Below are 25283 nucleotides of genomic sequence, written 5' to 3' on the forward strand. Positions count from 1 at the left end.
ACTCGCTCAGGCAAGAGGGGAATTCCAGTAGACCTGCAGTTAAAGGTTAACTTTACATAGCATTATTGCAGCCTCCACTCCCAGACAGTTGTGACACTTGTCTCTGCTCTTATATTACTTACAACACAATTTATATGTAAGATACAGCTGCTTAACCATAAATGTAATAACTGTCACTGCATTAAAAAGGTAAAAACAAGTCATACGTTTAAGTATTGAATTTAAAGGACATCCGAGGTGAAAATAAACTGACGAGAATAACAATTGTAACTGTCCTCCTTCCCCTACAAATTACTTTTTTTATATCCTGCAGTTTTATTTCATAGTTAAATCTAGTTTTTAAGTTTTTATTGTTTCATTGTCTCTGCTCAATGACACCTTCATTGAATTATGCCAGAGTTCAAATCTATGAACTATTGACTTTTTTTTTATCTCTTTCCTTCTCTCAGAAGCCATTTACTGACAGGAAAGTGTTTAATGGCTGTAATTACTTGTCAGTGAGGGTTATGCTATAGTCCGACCCAGTCCCGACCCAGACAGAAACTGTCATTTGCATACCTGATGTTTAACTTTTTCAGGCAGAGCAAGAAAAAAAAGTAACATAGCCTAGTTATCTGTGTGCTAGACACTGTACATACACATGTCTCTCTCATCATGTCACATGTCACCTCGGTTGTCCTTTAAAGGGATACTCCACTATTGTTGACGTAACAGAAGCATTTCCTTTGGTTCTACTCTGGATATTGCAAGAAGTGGATCACTTATTGCTTCTGTGTAATGCATACAGATTATTATTATTATTTTTTATTTATATAGTGCCAACATCTTCCATAGCACCAGGGGCGTTGGTAGCCCCAAAGATCAATGGCACATGCCCCTGATCTATTCTGGGGTGCCCGGGATGTCCCCCAGGCAGAGTAGAGGCACCACACAGTACCCAGCATGCACCACAGAGGCACCACAGCACCCAGCATGACATAATAGCAACCAGCATGACATTACATCCTAGTGTGCTCCATACCCCCCATTGCTATTTGCTGTGTTGTCATGCTGCATGCTATGGTGCCTCTATGTGGGCATATTGGGTGCCGTGATGCCATGCTTGGTGCTGTGATTCCTTTATGGGGGAATGCAGGGAGCTGTGGTTCTTCTATGGGGAAATGCTGGGAGATGTAATGCCTCAATGTGAGGCCCATGAGAGCATGGGAGGGGGTCCAGTAGAGAGGGAATGATATGGGGGGGGACTGACAGCAGGCCAGCTTGCCCAGCAGAAAGCCAGACCAGCCAGCACGGAAGCCAGGTAATTGCCTAGTTATATTTAAGGTTTTTTTTTGTATGAATGGATGGGGGGCTTCATCCAACATTTTGCTGGGCAGGCCTACTTAGACTGCTGTTAAGTTCATGTACATTTGACTCCACCCATGATCACACCCACATTCTGGTGCATGGCCACACCCATTTTTGGCTGGAGTGCCCAAAAGTGCCCCAGATCTCTTATGATTCTAGCAATGCCCCTGCGTAGCACTATATATAGTACAAAACAAATATTGGGGAACAAATTTACATGAGAAATCCAAGACACTGTACAGTCATGACATTCAATAGTAGAAATACAAACACATACATAGTTAATGTGTAGTTTGAAATATCTCTGAAGTTGGTACATATTCATATGGTAAATTACAGCAGTATGAGAAACACTAGGCGGAGGTCCCTGCCCTTGCGAGCTTGCAATCTAGAGCAGAGGTGCCCACACTTTTTCGGCTTGTGAGCTACTTTAAAAATTAGCAAGTCAAAATGATCTACCTATGTACAGTTTTAGGAGCACACTTGCATATATAGAATGGAAAACGTAGTGTGGTCGGGAACTACCATGAAGTCCTTTGCGATCTACCCAATGGAGAACCCTGATCTAGAGGGTAGTGGGGAGGAAATAATAGGAAAGGAGACACAGGGGTTAATGGGTGAGACAGTGATCCTTTAATGCTACCTATAGCAAATAATAGGCTTGTCTGAATAGGTGTGTTTCAGAGTATGTTTGAAGGTTATCAGACTCAGAACAAGACGAACAGGCTGTGGGGGAGAGATCCAAAGGAGAGGGACAGCCCATGAGAAGTCCTAGATGCAAGAGTGAGAGGAGGTGACCAGGCTAGAGGACAAGAGGGTCTCCTGTGAGGATCGGAAGATCCGGGTGGGGAGGTATCTGGAGATTAAAGAGCAAATGTAGGGAGGTGACAGCTTGTGTAGAGCTTTGTATGCAGGCTTGAGAAGTTTAACCTGGATCCTTTGGGTAATTGGTAACCAATAGACAGAGGGGTGCCTCAGAGGATCTGGAAGAGAGGTGGATGAGACAGGCAGCAAGGCTCAGTAGGGACTGGAGAGGTGCCAGTCTGCTTTTTGGAAAACCACAGAGTAGGGTGTTACAGTAGTCAAGACGGGAGATGATTAGAGCACAAACAAGCATTTTGGTTGCCTCTTGAGAGAGGAAGGGACGGATTCTGAAAATGTTTTTGAGATGGAGCAGGAGGTAGTTAATGTGTTGATATGTGGTATAAATGAGAGCTCAGAGTCCAGAACTACACCCAGACAGCGAGCTTTAGGAGTTGAGGTTATTGGGGTGTTCTCTACATTGATTGTAACTATGGAAAAAGCATTGTTAAAGCAGGAATAAGGGAGGAGGAGAGCTGGGAATCAGATGAGAGGGAATACAGATAGACAAACAGTCATGTTGTCAAGTTTGTGACAAAAAAACTACATGGGTGTTTCATGCTAAAACAAGAAATGTGGGTGCAAATTTAGGTGCATATCGGCTGTAATCAGATAGGCGCTCACTATTTGTAGCCTCAGTTTGCATACTGGGGTGGCCCCGGCACCCACATTTCGGTTTATAGCTGCTATTAAAGCGATTTATGGGGCACCCACATTGTTCACTTTTCTGTGGAGATGAACAGACAACAGATTTATAAAGTGACGATCAGCTTAATCACCATATATATTTTACTAACCACAGAGTAGCCAATCTGACTTTTTGCAGTCTGTAATCTACTATATTTTTCAAACTCTCTGTTTCTCTGTGATACACACTGATAATAAGAGTCTGTTGGTGCATACACCTACATACGCTAGAGAGAAGTAATGGTCGCGGCTGACAATGTATTACTGCTTTCCAGAGAACGGCTCTGCTAATCAGTTTAGGCTAATTATGGTATAGCGCTCAGTGCACTGATCAACACCATAATAAATGTGAATTCTTTTAAAAATATGACAACATAAAACTGGCAATCAGATGACAAAGAACAAACACGAAATCCCTTTGTACACGCAAATAGTTAGATTCCAAAAGTTCAATAACAAAAGAAGCACTCAGATCAGGATATCGATCTGACTCTAAAACCTTGGTAGGATGCTGTCAATATAGATCCCAAGAGGCTCTACTAAGGATATGATAACTGTATCATAAGATTCTCCAACAAAATTATCTACGGTATATATTCTTTAATTTTCAAGGAGGAGTCTCCAGGCAGTGCAGCAGAAGTGTCAGTGTCCTCTACCTTTCTCAATATCTTCACACATTAACATATGCATTCATTCAAAGGGATTTCTTCTTGCAGGTAAGTGGTGTACCAATAGAGGGCCCTTTATGCAACCACTCTGGATAACATTTTCATGGCAGAGTTTGAGTCCGTATTTATCCTTTCACAATAAATTTTTTGCAAAGTTCGGTAAGGGATACTGTTGTCATTTTTGGAGAAGTCTGGAGGAAAGTTTAAAATATTTTTTTTCAACAAGCTCAACCACTGTCATAAGAGTATTCAATTAACATTGGAGGTTCATATCCAGAACCTTCATTTCTTGGATGTTAACATCTTGAGAGGTGAAGTGTTTAGTACTGATCTGATTTTGCAAAGAAACTGATAAAAGTAATGCTGTATTGGCTAGCAGTTGCCATCCCCACTTGTTAATGTGGCCTCCCCAAGAGTTAGCTCATCCGAGCTAGTCAGGGCACTCCCTGGTGGTTCATTTCTTTCTGGATTTACATTTTTTTAAGCATTATAGGCCTCCAATTCTTAAGACATAATTCACCAAAATATATTAAATAATTAAATTTATGAAAAAAACATAAAAAAATTGTGAAACTGTACAAATAAGGCACCAGACTATACAGTAAGTACATACAGTGGCTTGCAAAAGTATTCGGCCCCCTTGAAGTTTTCCACATTTTGTCACATTATTGCCACAAACATGAATCAATTTTATTGGAATTCCACATGAAAGACCAATACAAAGTGGTGTACACATGAGAAGTGGAACGAAAATCATATATGATTCCAAACATTTTTTACAAATCAATAACTGCAAAGTGGGGTGTGCGTAATTATTCAGCCCCCTTTGGTCTGAGTGCAGTCAATTGCCCATAGACATTACCTGATGAGTGCTAATTACTAAATAGAGTGCACCTGTGTGTAATCTAATGTCAGTATAATTACAGCTGCTCTGTGACAACCTCAGAGGTTGTCTAAGAGAATATTGGGAGCAACAACACCATGAAGTCTAAAGAACACATCAGACAGGTCAGGGATAAAGTTATAGAGAAATTTAAAGCAGGCTTAGGCTACAAAAAGATTTCCAAAGCCTTGAACATCCCACGGAGCACTGTTCAAATGATCATTCAGAAATGGAAGGAGTATGGCACAACTGTAAACCTACCAAGACAAGGCTGTCCACCTAAACTCACAGGCCGAACAAGGAGAGCGCTGATCAGTAATGCAGTCAAGAGGCCCATGTACTCTGGACGAACTGCAGAGATCTACAGCTCAGGTGGGGGAATCTGTCCATAGGACAACTATTAGTCGTGCACTGCACAAAGTTGGTCTTTATTTATGGCAGAGTGGCAAGAAGAAAGCCATTGTTAACAGAAAAGCATAAGAAGTCCCGTTTGCAGTTTGCCAAAAGCCATGTGGGGGACACAGCAAACATGTGGAAGAAGGTGCTCTGGTCAGATGAGACCAAAACGGAACTTTTTGGCCATAATGCAAAACGATATGTGTGGCGGAAAACTAACACTGCACATCACTCTGAACACACCATCCCCACTGTCAAATATGGTGGTGGCAGCATCATGCTCTGGTGGTGCTTCTCTTCAGCAGGGACAGGGAAGCTGGTCAGAGTTGATGGGAAGATGGATGGAGCCAAATACAGGGTAATCTTGGAAGAAAACCTCTTGGAGTCTGCAAAAGACTTGAGACTGGGGCGGAGGTTCATCTTCCAGCAGGACAACGACCCTAAACATAAAGCCAGGGCAACAATGGAATGGTTTAAAACAAAACATATCCATGTGTTACAATGGCCCAGTCAAAGTCCAGATCTAAACCCAATCGAAAATCTGTGGCAAGATCTGAAAACTGCTGTTCACAAACGCTGTCCATCTAATCTGACTGAGCTGGAGCTGTTTTGCAAAGAAGAATGGGCAAGGGTTTCAGTCTCTAGATGTGCAAAGCTGGTAGAGAAATACCCTAAAAGACTGGCAGCTGTAATTGCAGCAAAAGGTGGTTCTACAAAGTATTGACTCAGGGGGCTGAATAATTATGCACACCCCACTTTGCAGTTATTGATTTGTAAAAAATGTTTGGAATCATGTATGATTTTCATTCCACTTCTCACATGTACACCACTTTGTATTGGTCTTTCACGTGGAATTCCAATAAAATTGATTCATGTTTGTGGCAGTAATATGACAAAATGGGGAAAACTTCAAGGGGGCCGAATACTTTTGCAAGCCACTGTATATACCTAAGGATACAAACAGGGAAGGGTACAGAGGGTGACATTACAATTGGGGCAGTAGAATTATGATTCTTTTCAGACTTTTTACCCTTTGCTATCGCTAGTCTTTCTGCAGCCTACGACACACATACTGGTTGGTGCATTTTTGGGGAGTGGGCGGAATATACTCCATAAAGTGACAAAAGTTGGGGCAGGCAGCAGGCAGAGAAAAGTCAAAATCCAGGCAGAGGTGGGTGCAGGCGCCAGGCAGAGATTAGTCAAAATCCAGGCAGAGGTCAGTGCAGACAGCAGGAAGAGAGTAGTCAAAATCCAGGCAAAGGTTGGTGTAGGCAGCAGGCAGAGATTAGTCAAAATCCAGGCAGAGGTCAGTGCAGACGGCAGGCAGAGAGTAGTCAAAATCCAGGCAAAGGTTGGTGTAGGCAGCAGGCAGAGATTAGTCAAAATCCAGGCAGAGGTCAGTGCAGACGGCAGACAGAGAGTAGTCAAAATCCAGGCAGAGGTCAGTGCAGACGGCAGACAGAGAGTAGTCAAAATCCAGGCAAAGGTTGGTGTAGGCAGCAGGCAGAGATTAGTCAAAATCCAGGCAGAGGTCAGTGCAGACGGCAGGCAGAGAGTAGTCAAAATCCAGGCAAAAATCGGTAACCGTTAGGCAGATCAGCAGAAGCACCTAATAGCTATATTGTTAACAACCTTTGCTTTTAAATTAGCTTTTTTGCCATCTCTGCCGTGGCAGTCATGTGACACGGGGAGAGATCAAATTACAACTTGTAATTAGACATAAATGAGGGGGAATTAGACAGGCTAAACTCTCTAAATACATACAGGGTGCATTTCTCTCTGTTTTTCTTCTGTCCTGTGCAAGAGTTCAAGTCCACTTTAAAATTTACCGCCCTGCCACTGATTGGTAGCTGGCCCGCCGGGATCCAGGAAGAAGATCGAAGGAGATATGGCAGCCTCGATATCACTCTCACCTCGGGTTCACTTTAAATCATTTTATCTGACTCAGCAATGTTCAGAATAAGAAGCGCCCGTGGGCAGCACGGTGGCGTAGTAGTTAGCGCGCTCGCCTTGCAGCGCTGGGTTCCTGGTTCGAATCCCAGCCAGGTCAACATCTGCAAGGAGTTTGTATGTTCTCCCGTGTCTGCGTGGGTTTCCTCCGGGGACTCCGGTTTCCTCCCACATTTCAAAAACATACAGATAAGTTAATTGGCTTCCCCTAAAAAAAATTGGCCCTGGACTACAATACATACACTACATGATATAGACATATGACTATAGTAGGGACTAGATTGTGTGCTCCTCTGAGGGACAGTTAGTGACTAGACTATATACTCTGTACAGCGCTGCGGAAGATGTCGGCGCTATATAAATACTAAATAATAATAATAAAAATAATAAGAAGAAGAATTAGTTAATTTCACCAAGTACAACAGGCGTTGTACCTGGAATTGTTTTTGGCACATACAGAGTCAGTGATGGTACAGTGAACATTACAGTGTACAGCATAACATACAATTCAGGTAGAAGGGAAGTGGACCAGCACCCAATGGGGAGAAGACGTGTGCTAAGCAGAGTAGATCCCGTGATCCTCCGGGGTCAGCAGTATTCAAAGGAGTAGTCTACAGCACCACGTCTTGTATTGGTTTCAAAGTTACAAGGTAGCCATGTGCACATGGCTACCTTTTAACTTTGATACAAAAAAAAGAGCTTTAATACAAGATGTGGTGCTGCGGACTACTCCTTAACATGCAATTCAGTACAGTAACCCTGTAGAAAACATTAAGTAGGGGCAACTATACTACCTACACTGGGGGCAACTATACAAGCTATACTGGGGCAACTATACTACCTTCACTGGGGGCAACTATATTAGCTATACAGGGGCAGCTATACTACCTACACTGGGGGCAACTATATTAGCTATACAGGGGCAGCTATACTACCTACACTGGGGGCAACTATATTAGCTAAACTGGGGCGACTATACTACTTATACTGGGGCAACTATGCTACCTATAATGAGGTCAACGATACTAGCTATATTGGGGCAACTATACAATCTATACTTCAGGCAACTATACTAGCTATACTGGGGCAACTATATTAGCTACCTATACTGGGGCAACTATACTACCTATATTGGGGGCAACTATACTACCTATAATTGAGGCAACTATACTAGCTACCTATAGTGGGGGCAACTTTATTACACATACAGGGGCAACTATGCTACCTATACTGGGGCAAATATATTACCTATACTAGGGGCAACTAGACCTGGCATTAACCGCCGTGGCGAGCTTAGCAAGCACTCTCTCCTTTCCTTTTTTGGGGGAAGGGAGGTGTCTTTTAATAACAAGCACCGGGTGTCAAATGCCCTAGGTACGCCACTGCTGAAAATACTATTTAGAAAGAGTGAAGCAAGCTACAAATTGTACTATTAAAATATACTACCCTCAGTGCATTTTTTACCCCCTCAAATAAATATCAAGTGACTGGTGCCCAGCTTTCAGCTTTTCAAAATGCACAGTTGATAGGTGAGTGTCCTGACTACTATAACACACAGAAGACTGCACAATACAAAACCCTCTTCCGAGGTGAAAGTGATATGGAGGCTGACATATTTATTTACTTTTAAAGAATGCAAATAGCCTAGCTGTCTTGCAGATCCTTGACCCTGCTTCTCTAAAGCCCAATCTACACGATACAATTCTTTATACGATTCAATTACGATTTTATTTACGATCCGATTAAATCCAACATGTCCGACCAGGATTCGATTCAATTCGATTTGCCATTGCAAAACAATGGCAAATCGAATTGAATTGTGATCGGACATGTCGGATTTAATCAGATCGTAAATAGAATCGTAATCGAATCGTATAAAGAATAGTATCGTGTAGATTGGGCTTTATACCTTTAGCCATAAACCCCGAACAAACATGCATATCTGGTGCTCTGACTGGATTAGCCCCATGCTTATTTCAGGGTTGTGACTCAGACACTACTGATGCCAGAAGATCAACAGGATTGCCAGGCAACTGCCATTGTTTAAAATGATTGGTTAAAAAAAATACATCCATCAAACTCAAAAAGGAAAATTAAATATATAAGTAAAAATTAGGTATATTTCTGTCTTGCATATTTACATACTCCAGCTGATCCAGGGGAAAGCATAAAAATCTTACAAGACTTGGGCCAATTAAACCCTAAAGGGAAATAATTCCTTTCCAACTCCAGGTGGCAGTCACATAAAATCCCTGGATCAGCTCTGCGGGGAATTACTTAGTAATTATAGCTATGGGTGTCCTTTGGGTGTCCTTTACAGAAAGAGCATGCATGCCTCCTTTAAATGCAGGCCTTCTGCCCTGAAGTTAGAACCGGTAAAATTGGCATAATGTAACTTACCTTTTACTAGGCTGGAACACCTGACTCCCCATAGACTGTCTCCGACATGATTACCTCTGCTGGTCTGTAACATTTTCTGAATCACAAACCAAACTTGTCCTCTTGCATTGACACGGGATAGAAAGGGCATCAGACCCTAAAAGGCAAAACACAATGGCAATCACATATTGGTACATTCTCAAGGTAGCCATACATCTAGCGATGTATAGGCAGATTTGACCAAGAGACAAATATCTCTCTTATCGAATCTGATAAGAGTGAGATCTGTCAGCTACCCATACACCGCAGGCCGATTCCCGAGCAATTTCAGCATGAAATCTCTCAGGAATCGGCCTTGTGTGCAGCTGTGCCTCTTTCCCCCGTGCCCCGTGTAAATGTATACATTACCTCGCGGCCTCTGCTTGTCCCCAGCTGGCTTCCAGGATTCTGTCTCTGCATACAAGTGCACCCCACATGGTTTCCTAGTAAGGGCACACCTGTGTGATGTCACACGCGCGCCCTTACTAGGAAACCACGTGGGGTATGCGTGTATGCACTGATGGAAGCCAGCGGGGGACAAGCGGAGGCCGCGGAGAGGTAATGTATACGGTTACACGGGGGGACAGCTTCGGGGGTTTCGTCACGCTAGTCAGGAAACTGCACGCTGTTAGCACTGTGCACCCGATCGAGCAACATCTTGCAGCATGCGCAATCGAGAATGCGACCAATTTTCGGCCAGAAATTGGTCTCATTGTCGGTCAAGCATGCACTTGGCAGCACAGATTTTCATCCAATTTGATTAAAATAATCGAATTAGATGGTCGATTGGCCGCCAAAAAGTACACAATTCCCCATCATCTCTAAAGTATTGTTGCTATTTATTTTGTAGAAGGCTTATAAAAGAAAATACATGTACATCATGGGCTCGATTCACAAAGCGGCGTTATGGCAGTTTGGACGTCTTAAAGGTTAAGACGTCCAAACTGCAGTGCAAACGACTTTGTGCACTAAAAACGTTGCATTGCGCGCGGTACCGCAGCGAAAACGTTGTGTGGTGTGACGATAACGTTGCATGTGGTGGGACAAAAACAGGGCATATGGTGCCCCTTTAACTTCGCACCAGTGCGCCCAACTGTGCGACCTTCAGGGCGCACTGGTGTGACGTTTCAGGGGCACCATATGCCCCGTTTTCGTTGCACCGCATGCGACGTTATCATCACACCGCGCTTAGCGCTCTGTGTCTTTTTCGTGTACTAAGTGGCTTTTCACTCCGGTGCTAACACTTAGCGCCGGTTAGTGAATCAAGCCCCATGTCAGCAATGCAGGGTGGAAAGCAGATAGAAAAATCCTGTAAGTACCCAAAAGGCATAAAAAAAGGTTTTACATAGCAGCTCTACTGAAATTATCAAAATAGTACAGTAGTGAATGGCAAAAGTAGTGGATAAGCTTTTTGAAGACATTTAAACAGCTTCTCAGGACATTTATAGCTGGATTAAGACCATACAGACAAGCAGAGCAATACATTTAGCCCCCCGCCTGCCACATTGCTTAAAGGATCTCAACAAAATAACACACAGCCATTAATGTCTAAACCACTAGCGTCAAAGTGAGTACAGTGAGAAAGATTTAAAAGATACCAGAGCTGAATGAAGTAGGAAAAACGAAGAGAGGAGGCATATACTGGAAGCTGTCCTGATGCACACCGATCCCCTCGTTCTCCACTGTCCCCCTTCTTTCCTACCTAATAGCCCCCGGCAGCCTCCTCAGGGTCGGCTGGGTTGGGCATTAGTGAGCAGGTGCTGGCCCGGTTGCAGGTGTCTTACATCGGGAGCGTTCTGCGCATGACGTAGCAGTGATGCAGCCAGGCCAGCACCTGCGCACTAATGCCAGACCCGACTGACCCTGAGGAGGTTGCCGGGGGGGCATTTAGGTAGGAAAGGAGGGGGACGGCGGAGTGCAGGGGAGCGGTGTGCATCAGGACAGCTTTCAGTACATGCCTCCTCTCCGCGTTTTTCCTTTTTGGTGTTGTCTAAGCCTGTCACATGGCAAACTTGACTGTTACGCTGGCCACACACCATACCTTTTTTTTAAATATCTGTTCAATCAATTTTTCTGACTGATTGTAACAATTCAAAAATCGGACCAATGTACCCCCCACCTATGTTAAATTTTTCCCTAATCATGAATAAATTAATTGAAAGCTCAGAAAAAAAAAATGATTGGAACTGTACATCAAGTAATTGACAATCCATCACACACCATACAATTATTTATAAAGTTGGCCTAAAATTTTTAACATGTCCAACCTCCAAAAATACAAAACGGGAAATCCAATTGGATTTCTTGATCAAAAACAAAGAAAAACTCTTGATTTTCAGGGACAACCGACCGTAATTATCGAATTGGATCTATTAGTTGTATGGTGTGTGTCCACCTTAAGAGTCGTGAGAACCACTAAGCAAGATTGGGGCTGATTCATTGCAAGACCAAACTTGTCAATTTCGCTTGCTCATCCCCCACTACTCATACAGAGGTCAATTATGGCTGCTACGCCTAGCCGTGGCTCATTATTCCATTAGAATTTGATTGAGTAGTGATCAATTCGTATCATGGTAAGCTTAATTTAGATAGTTTTCAGCAGAATTCTATCAAGCTTCAATCAAACTGCAAGCACTGTACTGCTCAATGCAGGGCAAAGCTATGGACCATCGATCCCCCATCACTCCTGTCTTGCCCCATCTCACAGAGATTGATACACAGCACAAAATAGATTGAACAACAATTTATAATCTTGCTGTACAACCTTTACAATCTCTCTACACATTTGCAATCTCCACAGAAATGCAATTTGCAATCTCCTCGTCCAGCAGGATTATACTAGAGCAGCACCCTTACAATTTTCCAGCATCAAATTATATGCGGTAATATGTACAGTTTTACCACCTCCTCAGTTTCACGTGGTGTTAAGCTTTCAAAAATGCATGCAGTACGCCATGTACATCATTAATCAATATTAATCAGCATGTACAATCGCTTAACAATCGATTGAACATTAAGTTACCGATTTGTCTCCAATCGGGCCAGTAACATCCTTCACTTCCGATTCTTGGACAGTGTGATTATTTGGAGTACAGGAGTGGCTTTTACATTGGTTCTCCAGCCCTGCTGCAGTGTCAGCCAGCAGGAGACAGAGAGGGTTAATTCAATAAAAAGGCATGATAAGCATGGCTTCCACCCACCTGCTATGTAGAGGTGCTGCACAGCCCACACTTTGGAAATCACTGGTATGTGTCACTGAAGGCTTGTAAAGCACAGCTATCTATATAATTTACATGGTGGATATAAATATGAGCACTCTGCACCGGTACTGGGTAGACAGCATACTCAGGGCCTGAGCACACCTTTGAATTGGCTTGCAATGCAGTAAGCCATACCTTTTACAAAAACGCATAGCACCTACATTCTCTCCAATGCAGCGCTGACTCCATTCAACTAGACTGAATGGAGCAATGTTGCATTGCACACAAAAATGCATGCCAGCAGTATGTTGTCAGAATACACTGCTGCGCTACGCATACGTGTGCCCATCAGACACTACAATCTATACACTGCCTGATGTCTTTACATAATGTGGATTTTACCAACCTGAAAGTGTGCTCTGCCCCTCAGGGTGCTGTACTACAAGGGTCTGAGCACACTTTCGCATTGCTGATCAGATTTGGCAAGCAACACGTATCAGTGTACAATACACAAGGACATCAGACAGTTCATAAACAGCATTGTCTGATGGGGATACTTATACTCTGCGCGATAGTGGATTCTAAGGCCACATACACACATCAGACTATAGTCTTTTGAAAATGAAAGATCACAGACCAATCTTACCACCCTTCATGTAGTATGACAGCCATGCTCTACATAGTCTTTTCTATGGAGCTGAACTCCACATCAGAAAAAAATCTTTGCTAGATGCTGCACACACAGATGCTGTACAGACACAAAAGATCAGTATCTGCAAAAGATCTGTTCCTGCCAAAAATCCATTCCTGCAAATTGCAATGATAGTCTATGAGCTCTGCAGATCATCATACACACATGATTTAACTGACATTCATCTGCAGATCAAGCAATCATCCGCAGATCTGAAAATCCATCCTGGTGGATCTGATCTGCAGATGAATGTCAGTTAAATCATGTGTGTATGATGATCTGCAGATCTCATAGACTATCATTGCAATTTGCAGGAATGGATTTTTGGCAGGAACAGATCTTTTGCAGCTACAGATCTTTTGAGTGTGTACGGCATGTTTGTGTGCAGCATCTTGCAAAGATTTTTTTCTGATGTGGAGTTCAGCTCCATAGAAAAGACTGTGTAGGCATGGCTCTCATACTACATGAAGGGTGGTAAGATTGGTCTGTGATCTTTCATTTTCCAAAGACTATAGTCTGATGTGTGTATGAGCCTTAACACTGCTGCATGCATTTATCTGCACAACCCAGTGCTGTCCCATTCAGTCTGGTGGAATGAGGCCAACACTGCATTAGAGAGCAACAAGGGTGCCATGCTTTTTTTGTACAACACACAGCCACCTGTGTAGCAGAGAATGCAACAATGTGCCTAGCTCAGTGCTGGGCAAACTACGGACTGCGAGCTGCACCCGGTGTGCTGTAACTCCTGCCCACCAACAGCCAATGTAAAGAATGCGGTCCGGGCCTAGAGGCTAATGCTACGTACACACATGCGACAACGATCGTTCGTTGTGAACGACAAACGAACTTTTAATTGATGAAAGAACGACCTAAGTAAAGTCAGTTTTTAAATGTGTGTAACGATCTGATCGTTAGAACGAACGTTACATCACGTAAAGCAACTATTGCGCTTGCGCATAAAAATGAGAAGTTTCATGGAGAAATAGCGAAATGCGCATATCAATCCTAGTGCGAACGACCGTTTCCAACAATGTACTACTTTTGCAAACGATCGTCGTTGGGAAAAATCCGCCAAGCTAGATCGTTCGTTTTTTAACGATCTAGCTCGTCCATCGTTAGACTTAATGGTCGTTGGTTGCTTTTTTTTTAAATGACCGTTGTTTGAAACAATCCGGGAACGATCGTTTCAAACGACTATAGTCGCATGTGTGTACGCACCTTGAGGGCTGGAACCCACAGGAGCTCTTTTGGCAGCGTTTTGGCAACGCTGCGATACGCTAGCACTTTGCCAAAACGCTGGGCTAATGTTAATGGATGGGGCAACTTCCACAGAAGCATTTGCGTTTCCCAGAAACGCAAACGCAGGACCTGCAGCATTTTGGGAGCGTTAGCGCTTCAATGTAAAGTATTGAAACGCTAGCGGAAACGCTCAGCAAAACCTAAACTGAGCGGTTTTGCTAGCGTTTTGCGGTTCAGCACACTGTAACAAAATGAAAAATAATTCACAGGACCAATCAGGATAAAAACGCGAAACGCAAAACGCTACGCAACCACTGAGCAAAAAAATACAATGTTGCAAAACGCGACCGAAAACGTGCATGAATCCGCTTGCAAACCGCTCAGACAAAACGCTAGCGGTAGCGTTTCGCGTTTGCTGATTTCAGTGGGTTCCAGGCCTTAGGCTTAGTTTACACCAACAATACTGAACACATGGAAAAGTGTATACGTTGCTTGTGTTTCTTTTTTCTCACCTGAAGTGAGAGGATTATGGAGATTGACATATTAATTTCCTTTTAAACGATGCACATTGCCTGGCTGTCCTGCTGATCCTCTGCCTGTAATACTGTAGTTTTTTAGCCACAGACCCTGAAAAAAAATTTGGTTTAAAAAGTGCAGGAAATATCAATATATTTACCGATATTCTTCTGCTTAATTCATGTAGTGAAGTGTCAGTAATATTTGCCAATATTTCACTTTGACCTAACCTTCCCCTGCACTCATACAGAACCCCCCTGGTGGTGTCTAACACTTAACACCCCTGCGATGTGTAACCCTAAACCTCCTCATGGTGCCTAACCTTAACCACCCCCCTGGTGAGCACCTAACCTTAACCCCCCCTCACCGAGCAACTAATCTTAACCCTGTGTACTGTATTAGCACAGATTTTTACCATTAACTGGCACACACTGCCAAGAGCTTTTGTATTGGTTATGAAGAAGGTATGAAGCCCAGCTCTTCTATTTTATCATATACAGTCGAGGTTATACTGCTGTGATCACTTGATAATTTCCAGAATAACAAACTCTGGAAGCATAAACAGCAGCCAGATGGCATGACAGGTATTCAAAAGGATGCTGGATGGTTGCAACACGTATCTGGAGGCAGACTGAAGTACATCCAACAGTTGCTGACAGGTGCATGGTGGTAGATCTGGTCCATGAACATGATCAGGGTGGTCCCACATTTTATCAATAGGGTTAAGGTCTGGGGAATTTGGACACCAGGATATTGTGCTCACAACATGACTCATTGGAGAAGGCAACCCTATGCTAGCTTAGTGAAAACCTTACATCGATACTCTTGTGCAAATTGCAGCCATTTTTTTTTTTCAATGAACCATTAAAAGCATGGGGGCAGTAACCAGCCATCTGCTCCAATGCCCAATTCCAAGCAAGGTGAACTACATGTTTGTTTCACACACATCTGGAGGCCCAGATTCATATGATCAGTGAATTGCTCCATGGTAGCATGCTTGTCGGCCTGCAGCAATCTGTGTAGCCGACATTCACTTAACACATCGATAGCTTGTGCTGCTCCACAGTTACTTCATCAGGCTGTCAAAAAGGTTCCATACTTCCACTCATAACATACTTTAAACACAGCAGTTCAGAAACAGTTCATGAGCTCCACCATATCCCAAATACTACTACCTTAGACCCAACTGCCAATGATGATGCCTCTTTCAATGTCTGATAAATCAAGCATTTTCACTATGACAGCCACAGTGGCTAAATTGGCAACTTGCTAATATTACGCCTTACCTACCTGTGATGTCTCGGTGCAATATGTGCATTCTTTAATTGGCTGTGTATCCTTAATGTCAGAGGTAGACGGTGTTTATAATTATGTGACTTAACTGTGGGGGACTCAAATCGCTTGAAAATTGCAGCCACTTAGGGTGCTGTCCACGGGCGACCAGGAGCATTGGGGAGCCTTGCCCAAGTCCTAGTTACGGTATCTATTTTTTTATTCTATGTAACATAGTTATGGCAGTTAGCTTGTGATTTTCATCTCACAGCAGTCATATGTTTTTAATTGGTTTGTATTTTCCACCCATCCCTAATTAGAGGTAAATTCCCCCATAGCAGTGATGGCTTACCTTGGCACTCCAGCTGTGACAAAACTACAAATCCCATCATGCCTCTGCCTCCCCGAGTTATGGTTAGAGCTGTCAGAGTATTGAAATGCCTCATGGGACTTGTAGTTCCACCACAGCTGGAGTGCCAAGGTTAGCCATCAGTGCCCTATAGAAACATCTAATGTAGACTGTAGGGAGCCACACAACTGACTTTCTTCAATGAAACAATAGAAGGTGACTTTCTGGTGGTTGTTGGAACGGTTTCTAGTCTGGACCCATGTGGTGCCCAAAGGCTTTAAAGCCATGCTAGCAAGTATGGAATTAAACTTGATACAGTAAGGCCAACATAGACGGGTAATGAATATTCCTGTCACAAAAATTCAGTGTGTGATAAAACGCTATTGTGTGGGAACCTGTGTCCTGGCAGGTACAGGCTTATAGTAAGTTTGAAAGCTTCTTGTTTAATATAGCCTCTCCAGTTTCGGCTTGGCACATATGGGCTCATGTTTCTACCACCAGCTACCATTATCTGTGTAGTAGGGACATGTAGGAGGAACTCACTCACCAAACAAAATAAAGAAACTGTTAAGGGCTCGTTTCCACTAGGACGAATTCGCATGCGTGGCCTGCATGCGAATTCGCTTAGTCAATGAAAGTGGATGGGACTGTTTCCACTTGTCTTTTTAAACGCACGTTTTTATGTGCAGAATTTTTCTGCACGGTAGGGCCTGCAGAATTCGCCTGCGTGAGGAATGCAGGCGAATCGCAGCCCATGTATTTGATAGGGAAAACGCGCGTGCGTTTTTTGCCGCGATTTCGCGTGCGAATTCGCACGCAAAGTAATACAAATTGGACCAGGCAGTGACATGGTTAAATTCGCATAGACCCTGCCTATGCGAATTCGCACGCGAAATCGCGGCAAAAAACGCACGCGGAATCGCATCCGCATGCGTTTCTGTCAGCGGTGGAATCCCAGGGATTCGCACCGCACTAGTGGAAACGGGCCCTAACTCTTTATATTAAAATACACAGTATAGACTACAGTATTATTCATTTACCTGGATAACTAATGTTAAACCTAAAAGTGAAAGACTCCACATTTAAGAACAGACATGTGTGCTTTAACTTACAGCCAAATTCTGAGATCTCTAGATGAAAAAACAGTCCTATGCTTTTACAGACTATGTATAGGGCTCCATGTGGTAAAAATGTCAGCCAGGTTGGTTTCTTCCATTCTTCCATCTTACTGACTTTTTTTTTTGGGGGGGGGGGGGGGTATTGTTGGGGGGATAGTGTTAGATGCTGTCAGTATTTGCATAATAGAAACTTTAGCACGATACTAGTAATAATGTTACAGATTGTTAGAGTTTACATGACTATAAGAGTTAGTGTATATAGTTTTGACATTGCTTTGACATCAACTTATTTTCCAAACTATTTTAATAAATTTATAACTGTGGTTGAACAGAGCTTGAAGAAAAACGGATATGAAAAATAGATTATAAACTGAAGTTAGAAGCCCATGTTTGCAAGTCTAAAAGGTTACAGTGGTAGAGGTTAGCTTATGTTAGCCATAGATAGGACGCTATTGCGGCCGGGAATGCGAAGAAAAATATGCGTGGCCAGGACTGTTAGAGAAAACGAAACTAGCTGGTAGCGGGGGACCGGAGGCTCCGTGAGTGACTGCAAGAGCTTGGGACGGCTGGAGGGGGCTGGTAGAAGCCCCAGGGAAGTAAAACTGATTTTTTTATTCCTTGCTTAAGTGTCCCTTTAAGCACCTTACACTACTTAAAGACCACTACCGTATCACGAAAACTTGTAACATTTAAAATACACATACATAAGAAGTACATTTCTTCCTGAGTAGAGTGAACTATAAATTATGTTTCTCCTATGTTGCTGTCACTCACTTACAAAAAACAGTAAAGACTTAAAAGATCTGACAGGTTTTATACTAGTCCATATCCTCATGGGGGATTATCAGCATAGTCTTAACATGCTGGTCGGCCTTCTAACTCGCTTGCACACTATTTTGGCATTTGGTCTGAGCAACTGCCATCCAGGAAGGGCATTTGAAAATAAACAAAAAAAACCCTAGATGGGCTGGTTCAAAACCTGTCAGATGTTTGCCATCTATTGTGAATGACAGCAACATTGCTTGGTTTTGGTTTGGATTTGAAGAAAAAGGTCCTTGATAATGGTGGTGGATGTTGCAAGTAAGCAACTCCGCTGTCATTCAGATTCATTTGGGATCCAGGATCGGCGTGTATTGGGAGAAAGGTGGGCCTTACACACCACTACTCCAAGTCCAGGCTTGAGTCCGGCAGAAGGAGGGTTAATCAACTCACCTGTAATAGCACAATAGGCTGCAGCTCTCAGTATGCAGTGGGCTGTATGTGGAGCAAGGATGCTCCTGAAGGGCTGTGCAGCAATAAGACAATACAGGAATACATGCAATCCAGATCACACAGCACAGTATGAGTACAAGGTAATGCTTAGTCAGTCACTGGATGGGAGCAATGAGATTAGGCAAGTCCAGTTCACTCAGATCCATAGAATGGGTGTACAGTAATGGAGGTGCATAAACAGGTAGTAGCCATAAAGATGAGGACCCTGCCCGGAGGCTTACAATCTAGAGAAAAGGCAGGGACACGAAAGGTAGGGGACTAGAGTTCAGCTGCGGGTTTAGAGCTCCAGTGGTGGTGGTGGTGGTGGGGGGGGGGGGGGGGGGGGTAGGCCAGAGTGAAAAGGCAATTTTTAATGGCCTTCTTGAAGATGTTGAAAGAGGGGGAAACCCTAATGGGGGGAGGTAGGGAGTTCCATATTGGTGGAGCAGCTTTTGAGAAGTCCTGGAGGCGTGCATGGGATTGGGTGATGTGAGAAGCAGTCAGGCAAAGTTCATTGGAGGAGCGGAGTAAGCGGCTAGGTGTGTACCTCTGAGTAAGATTGGAAATGTAGGTCGGGCAGGTTTTGTGGACAAATTTGTAGGCCAGACACAGTATCCTGAATCTGATTCTGGACTGGATAGGAAGCCAGTGGAGGGATTCACAGAGGAGAGCCACCGTGGTGGAGCGATGGAAGGAGTGGATAATTCTAGCTGCCACATTCATGACGGAATGCAGCGGGGCAATTTGAGTCAAACGGAGACCAGACAGAAGGGCATTGCAGTAGTCAAGGCGGTAAATTATGAGGGCATGGATGAGGAGTTTGGTGGTGACAGAGGTCAAGAAAGGGCAGATCTTGCAGATGTTACGGAGGTGGAAGTTGCAGGACTTCGTGAAGTTTTGGACATGGGGGGTAAAGGAGAGAGTGGAATCCATGATGACACCAAGAAAGCAAAAGGTAGTGTGGTTAACAGTGATATTCACATCTGGGAGGGTCAAGGATGGCCGGGGTCAGAAGATCATAAATTCCGTTTTGTCCAGGTATAGTTTCAGGAACCTAGTGGACATCCAGGAGGAGATGGCTGATAGGCAGGAGGAGACCTTGTCGATGGTAGTGGTGGATAGGTTAGGGGTGTGAAGGTAGATATGGGTGTCATCTGCATACAGAAACCCATGGAGGAGATAACCTTGCCAATGGAGGATGTTTATAGGGAGAACAGTACGGGGCCAAGGACTGAGCCTTGGGGATTCCCACCAAGAGGTAGTTGGGGTGGATGAGGATTCATTGAAGGAGGTCATGAAGGAGCGGTTGGAGAGGTAGGATGAGAGCCAGGCCAGGGCGAGGTCATAAATGCCCATGGACTGGAGGAGTAGGGGATGGTCCACGGTGTCAAAAGCTGCTGAAAGGTCAAGAGGGAGGGGAATGGAGTATATGCCTTCAGCTTTAGCTAAGGCGAGGTCATTGACCACTTTGGTGAGAGCAGTTTCGGTTGAGTGGGCAAGCTGAAATCGAGATTGCAGTGGGTCTAGCAGAGAGTTGGCATTGAGGTACTGGGTCAGGTGTTTATGAACCAGAAGCTCAAGGAGTTTTGAGGCAAAGGGGAGGAGGGAGATAGGGCAGTAGTTGGAGGGTAGTGGGAGGGTTTCTTGAGCAGCGTTAGTACAGTGGCCTGCTTGAAGTCTGAGGGGAAGTCGGAGGGGGCAGTGAGGACTAGGGCCAAGTGAGGATGGAGTAAGTCAGAAGGGACGGGGTCAAGGGGAGAGGTAGTAGTATGGGAAGTCTGCAGCAGGTGGTTGCTTATGCAACCAACTAACTTTACCTGTTGAAATAAAACACACATAACTCTCTTGGCAAATTTACTCAAACACACACACACAGCCCCTAAAGCCCAGCCATTTGCTCTCATCCTCACCTGGCCCACCAGAGCGTCTCTGTTGTGTGTCAGGTGTCAGCCCTCCTCCATAGAAACTGACATGCTGCATCTGTACAACACTTGGAACTGAATTGTCGCCTGAAGGAACAAGTCGAGACCACGGTGAATGATGGCACTTGTCCATGGGTCCATGGGAGGCTTTAAGTTGCATATGTCTCTCCCTGCCTTTGTTCTTTGACAACTGAAATAGGATAATTTGTATGTGAACAGAGGAAGCATGCTTAAATCATGGACAGAGAAATCTAGGCTACAGTTAATTTCCCATCAGCCAAAGGAGTAAACATTCATCGGTTGACAATATCACATAGCATGGCTGTAAAGTTACGTACACTCCTTTGACTGATGTTGCACGCTGGGGATGGACACCCAATCCCAGCATCATTAGGCCAGGGAGTACAGATGCAAAGTCAGCTGTATAGCTGACAATGCGCTCTTTTGTTAAGTGGGGGGAAGGGACGACGGAGCAGCGCATACGTGATGGCATGCGACAGGCGGGCACAATGGAGTTGGCTGTTGCTCGCCCAAGTTGATCGGGCAGATTGCTTGCAGGGCGGTGGTCAGGGGCTACTGTATACACACCTGACTAACGGTTGATGCAGGCGATTATGGCTTAAAAGTAGACTAAGTAGTCTAAGGTAGACTTTTGACTGCTGTAGGCAGGTTCTTTCTATTTTGTCTGCCTTTTCATAAAGCTGAGTCATATTGCAGAGTTGGCGCTTGTCTATTTTACGGGGACGCAGCAGGAAAAATCAGAGAAATTCAGCTAACATGATTAGGTGGACAGCACCCTCTCAAACTGCTAGGTTTCCTATAGGGTGTAGTAAGTAAACTATGCCCACATTATTTGGCCAATCACAACGCTTGTCCTGTGACTGGAGTACTGTACCCTATGAAGTTTCCTGCTGGGTCCCCTAAAGTAGACTAACGCTCAGAGTTTAGGTCCACTTTATAAATATCTGACTAGTGTGCATACAAACTGCAACAAACACAATTGCTAACTTTCAGCTAGAGCAATCTCCTGCCTTTATCTGGTCAGCAGACGCCAGTCAGCCAATCAGGCATACTGTTATACAGTGCTGCTCGGATACCCCTTTTCAAAATCCAAATTGAAATCGGATCCGGATACCCGGATCCAAATCCGAACTTTTTGGTATCCGAGTAAACTCAGATATCCGAACGCAGTATCCTGGATATTCGGCCGGACTCGGATATCCGGATAGAAAACCGGAAGGGACCTGAAAATGGCTTAAAATCCTTCCAAAAGTCTCTTCAAATGGCAAAAAACATTTTTGAAGGGCTCTCTCTCTTTTAAAAAATATCCGACTTGCTATTCAAAGTTCGGATAGTGGAAAAAGTTCAGATTATCTGGGTAGTTCGTATATCCGAAATCGTGCTGAGCACCACTGCTGTTATACACCCTTTGCCTGCTGTACCAAATCTAGCAGGAATTGCATAAATTAGCATTCAGGTGGGAGGCTTCGGTTGGATGCAATCGTAGATTGCATAGTTTTACAGGGACGCCTCGTGTAGGCACATCTCCGTGGGCCCCCGGCTGTCGTGCGGACCAGTGTTTGTAGTGTGAATACAAACCAGTAATGTAACTCATCTTGATCATCCAATCAACAGCTATGGCAGTCTGATTCTATGGGTGGCAGTTTTAAAGGGAATGTCCAGGGAAATTTAAAAAAAATGACATTTACTTACCTGGGGCTTCCTCCAGCCCCTTGCAGACGACATATCCCTATCAGCAACTCCGCGCCCAGCTGCCGTCACGGGGTCCCCGCTGGTGCAGTGGCCGACCTCCCGAAGGTCGTCCTCTGTTGTGCCTGCACCGCTGTGGAGTGTACGGCACAGGCACCACGTTCGAGTGATTGACAGCGGCGCTTGCACAGTTGCAGTAGAGGATGACCTCGCAAGGTTGGCCTCTGCACCAGCGGCTGGGAGCGGACCTGCTGCGAGTGACATGTCTGCTGCAAGGGGCTGGAGGAAGCCCCAGGTAAGTAAATGTCATTTTTTTATCTGCCTGGATATTTCCTTTAAAGGGAAGGTTCAAGCAAAAAAAAAAAAAAGAGATTCACTTACCTGGGGCTTCTACCAGCCCCATGTAGCCATCCTGTGCCCTCGTAGTCACTCACTGCTGCTCCAGTTCCCCGCTGGCAGCTTTCTGACCTCGGAGGTCAGGGCCACATTGCATACATTTTTACGCATCCCAGCTAGTGCAGGAACAAAAATTTACGCGTTTCACCACTAACGCGTAAAAATGTATGTGTTAATGTTCCTGCACTAGCGGGAATGTGTAAAAATGTACGCAATTTGGCCCTGACCTCCGAGGTCAGAAAGCTGCCAGCGGGGGACTGGAGCAGCAGTGAGTGACTACGAGGGCACAGGATGGCTGCATGGGGCTGGTAGAAGCCCCAGGTAAGTGAATCTCATTTTTTTTTTTTTGCTTGGACCTTCCCTTTAAGCCTTGTACACCGGCTCAACTTTAAGTCACTTAAAACATCTGACAAAGTACAGATTTCGTCAAATTGGTCAACAATTATGTAAAAAACACATAGCCAAACTCAGGCGACTGTTGGGCAGATATCATGCAGTTGACCAAGTGTGTACGACGTTCAATTTACATTGTTCTACAGAACGTGCGCATGGTTGCTTCCATGGACAGTATTAAAATGAGTTGGTTAATTACAATATATTGTTGTGTGAAAAACCTTGTCGAAAAGACTAGTCACTTGTTTTGGTCATTTCTGGGCGACTTTCGTAGAGCATTGTTCTTTTATGGAACATGCATCAACAAATGCTACCCATGCAAAACAACTTGTGATTTCACAGGTTATTAATTTCCAATAGAGCAGCCATATTTAAAAAAAAGTCAGATAGCCATGCAAAATTGCTCATCTTTTATGCCCTCCATCACCCTCCCGCTCTGTGGCAGAAACGCAAAAGTTTTGGCTGCAATTACAACATCATGTAAATACAAACCCAAACCCATAACAGTTCCAGCTACCCCTCTGGCTGGAGCCTACCTAGGCAGACATCACATAACCCCGCATTACTAGCACAGGCTCCCAGATATAGAGGAAATACCTCTCCTCCTCATTGTCCCGGCTATATAGACGTGTGACAGTGACAGCTCGCCATTGTCAAAAGAATTGCTTTTCCCAGCTACAAAACAATGTTTACTCTCTGCAGACTCCGCCCATCTGCGTCACGTGCACACCTGTCTTGCGTACCTTCAAACTCCTCGGACCACTCAGTAGCTTCTGGGATATGCTAATTTCATGGCTCCTCCCACCACCTGATACCGAGAAAGGCGTCATTTCCCGTTACCTAGGTAGGGAGGGGTTGTCAGTGTTATATTGGCAAGGAAGGCTGGAGCGATGTTCGGGTTGCAGGTTTATAGTGCTTGTGCTGCAGGCTCAATGTTGTCACTTGTATTATTGGAAATCCAGCGGAATATATCTATAGATATCTATCTACATATATATATATATATATATTTAACCATTCGATCGATCGAATTTGAACGATCAGGATCTTTGGGTACATTGTGGCAATTTAGATGTTAAACGTCTGTGCTTCTCAGCAGGCTGTGCTTTAGTAGGACGGCGTGTATAGATGCTCGGTATGTACTTTCCATATTCACACAGTGGCAAAGAAAGCAGCTGAGCCAAAGATAGGGTCAAAATGGAAATACAGAAAAGTCCCAGTAACTGTAATGCTAGGTACACACTATACAATTTTCTGTTAGATTCTTCTGTTAGATTTACCTACAACATGGAAAAAAGCTATCCGGCAGGTATATCTAAGAGAAAATCTAACAGAAAATTGTATGGTGTGTACCTAGCATAACTTAAGGTGGCCACTAATGATACAATTTACTGCATGATTGTTTGTATATAATGGACAAAATGGTACTTAACCGGCAGGTGGCGACAAAACTCCACCAGAGTTACATCTTTCCCTACTATCCATGTCGGCCTGGAGGGGGAATAGTAAGTAGCGCCACCTGCCGGATGCGCCCGGCTAACGGATAAGTACCCTAATCTTAGCTGCGCTCATTCATACGTCCTCAGGCTACTTCGCCGTTGCGGTCACCATTTGAGCATGAACACCTCAGAAAAAACGACATAAAGAACACATATGGCGGATAATAGTATAGACTGTTTTGGCCACTGACACCCCTCTGGTGTAAACATATATGCATACACGCCCCGTGGCTTGAGAGCAGCGAGGAGGACGCTAGCACGACGAGAGACGAGCGGTGCCGCAATCCAGGATGAAGGGATCGGTAACACCTATATGATATGCTTATGGAAAAGTGTGATGATGTACGCGCATTACTGTTTTAATAGACATTAAAGTAATTGGTTTTACACATTGGCGGTATTGTTACTGTTTGAGGTACTGCGTAAGGACCACAGATTGAATGGGATAACAAGTGGCGATGAGGCATATTGGAGACTGCTGACAAAAGGAGGCTATTGGATAAGTGTATACCCAGCT

General features: G+C 44.2%; 1 protein-coding gene across 4 annotated transcripts in view; it reads right to left on the reverse strand.

Annotated features, from left to right (window-relative positions):
* The window catches only part of MAP3K13 (mitogen-activated protein kinase kinase kinase 13), a 171742-nt gene extending 147776 nt beyond the window's left edge, over window positions 1–23966 (reverse strand). The window contains exons 1-4 of one of the 4 annotated variants that reach the window (XM_068245074.1): window positions 23865–23966; window positions 20757–20958; window positions 14853–14967; window positions 9193–9328 (exon numbers count right to left, since the gene is read on the reverse strand). The gene's annotated coding sequence lies outside the window, so the exon portion shown is untranslated. Of the gene's footprint in view, window positions 1–9192; window positions 9329–14852; window positions 14968–20756; window positions 20959–23803 lie in introns of all 4 variants that reach the window. The other 3 variants (XM_068245073.1, XM_068245076.1, XM_068245078.1) reach the window with 3 other exon arrangements.
* Window positions 23967–25283: the final 1317 nt, after the last annotated feature.

Source organism: Hyperolius riggenbachi, chromosome 7, assembly GCF_040937935.1.
Source record: "Hyperolius riggenbachi isolate aHypRig1 chromosome 7, aHypRig1.pri, whole genome shotgun sequence".
Lineage (NCBI taxonomy): Eukaryota > Metazoa > Chordata > Amphibia > Anura > Hyperoliidae > Hyperolius > Hyperolius riggenbachi.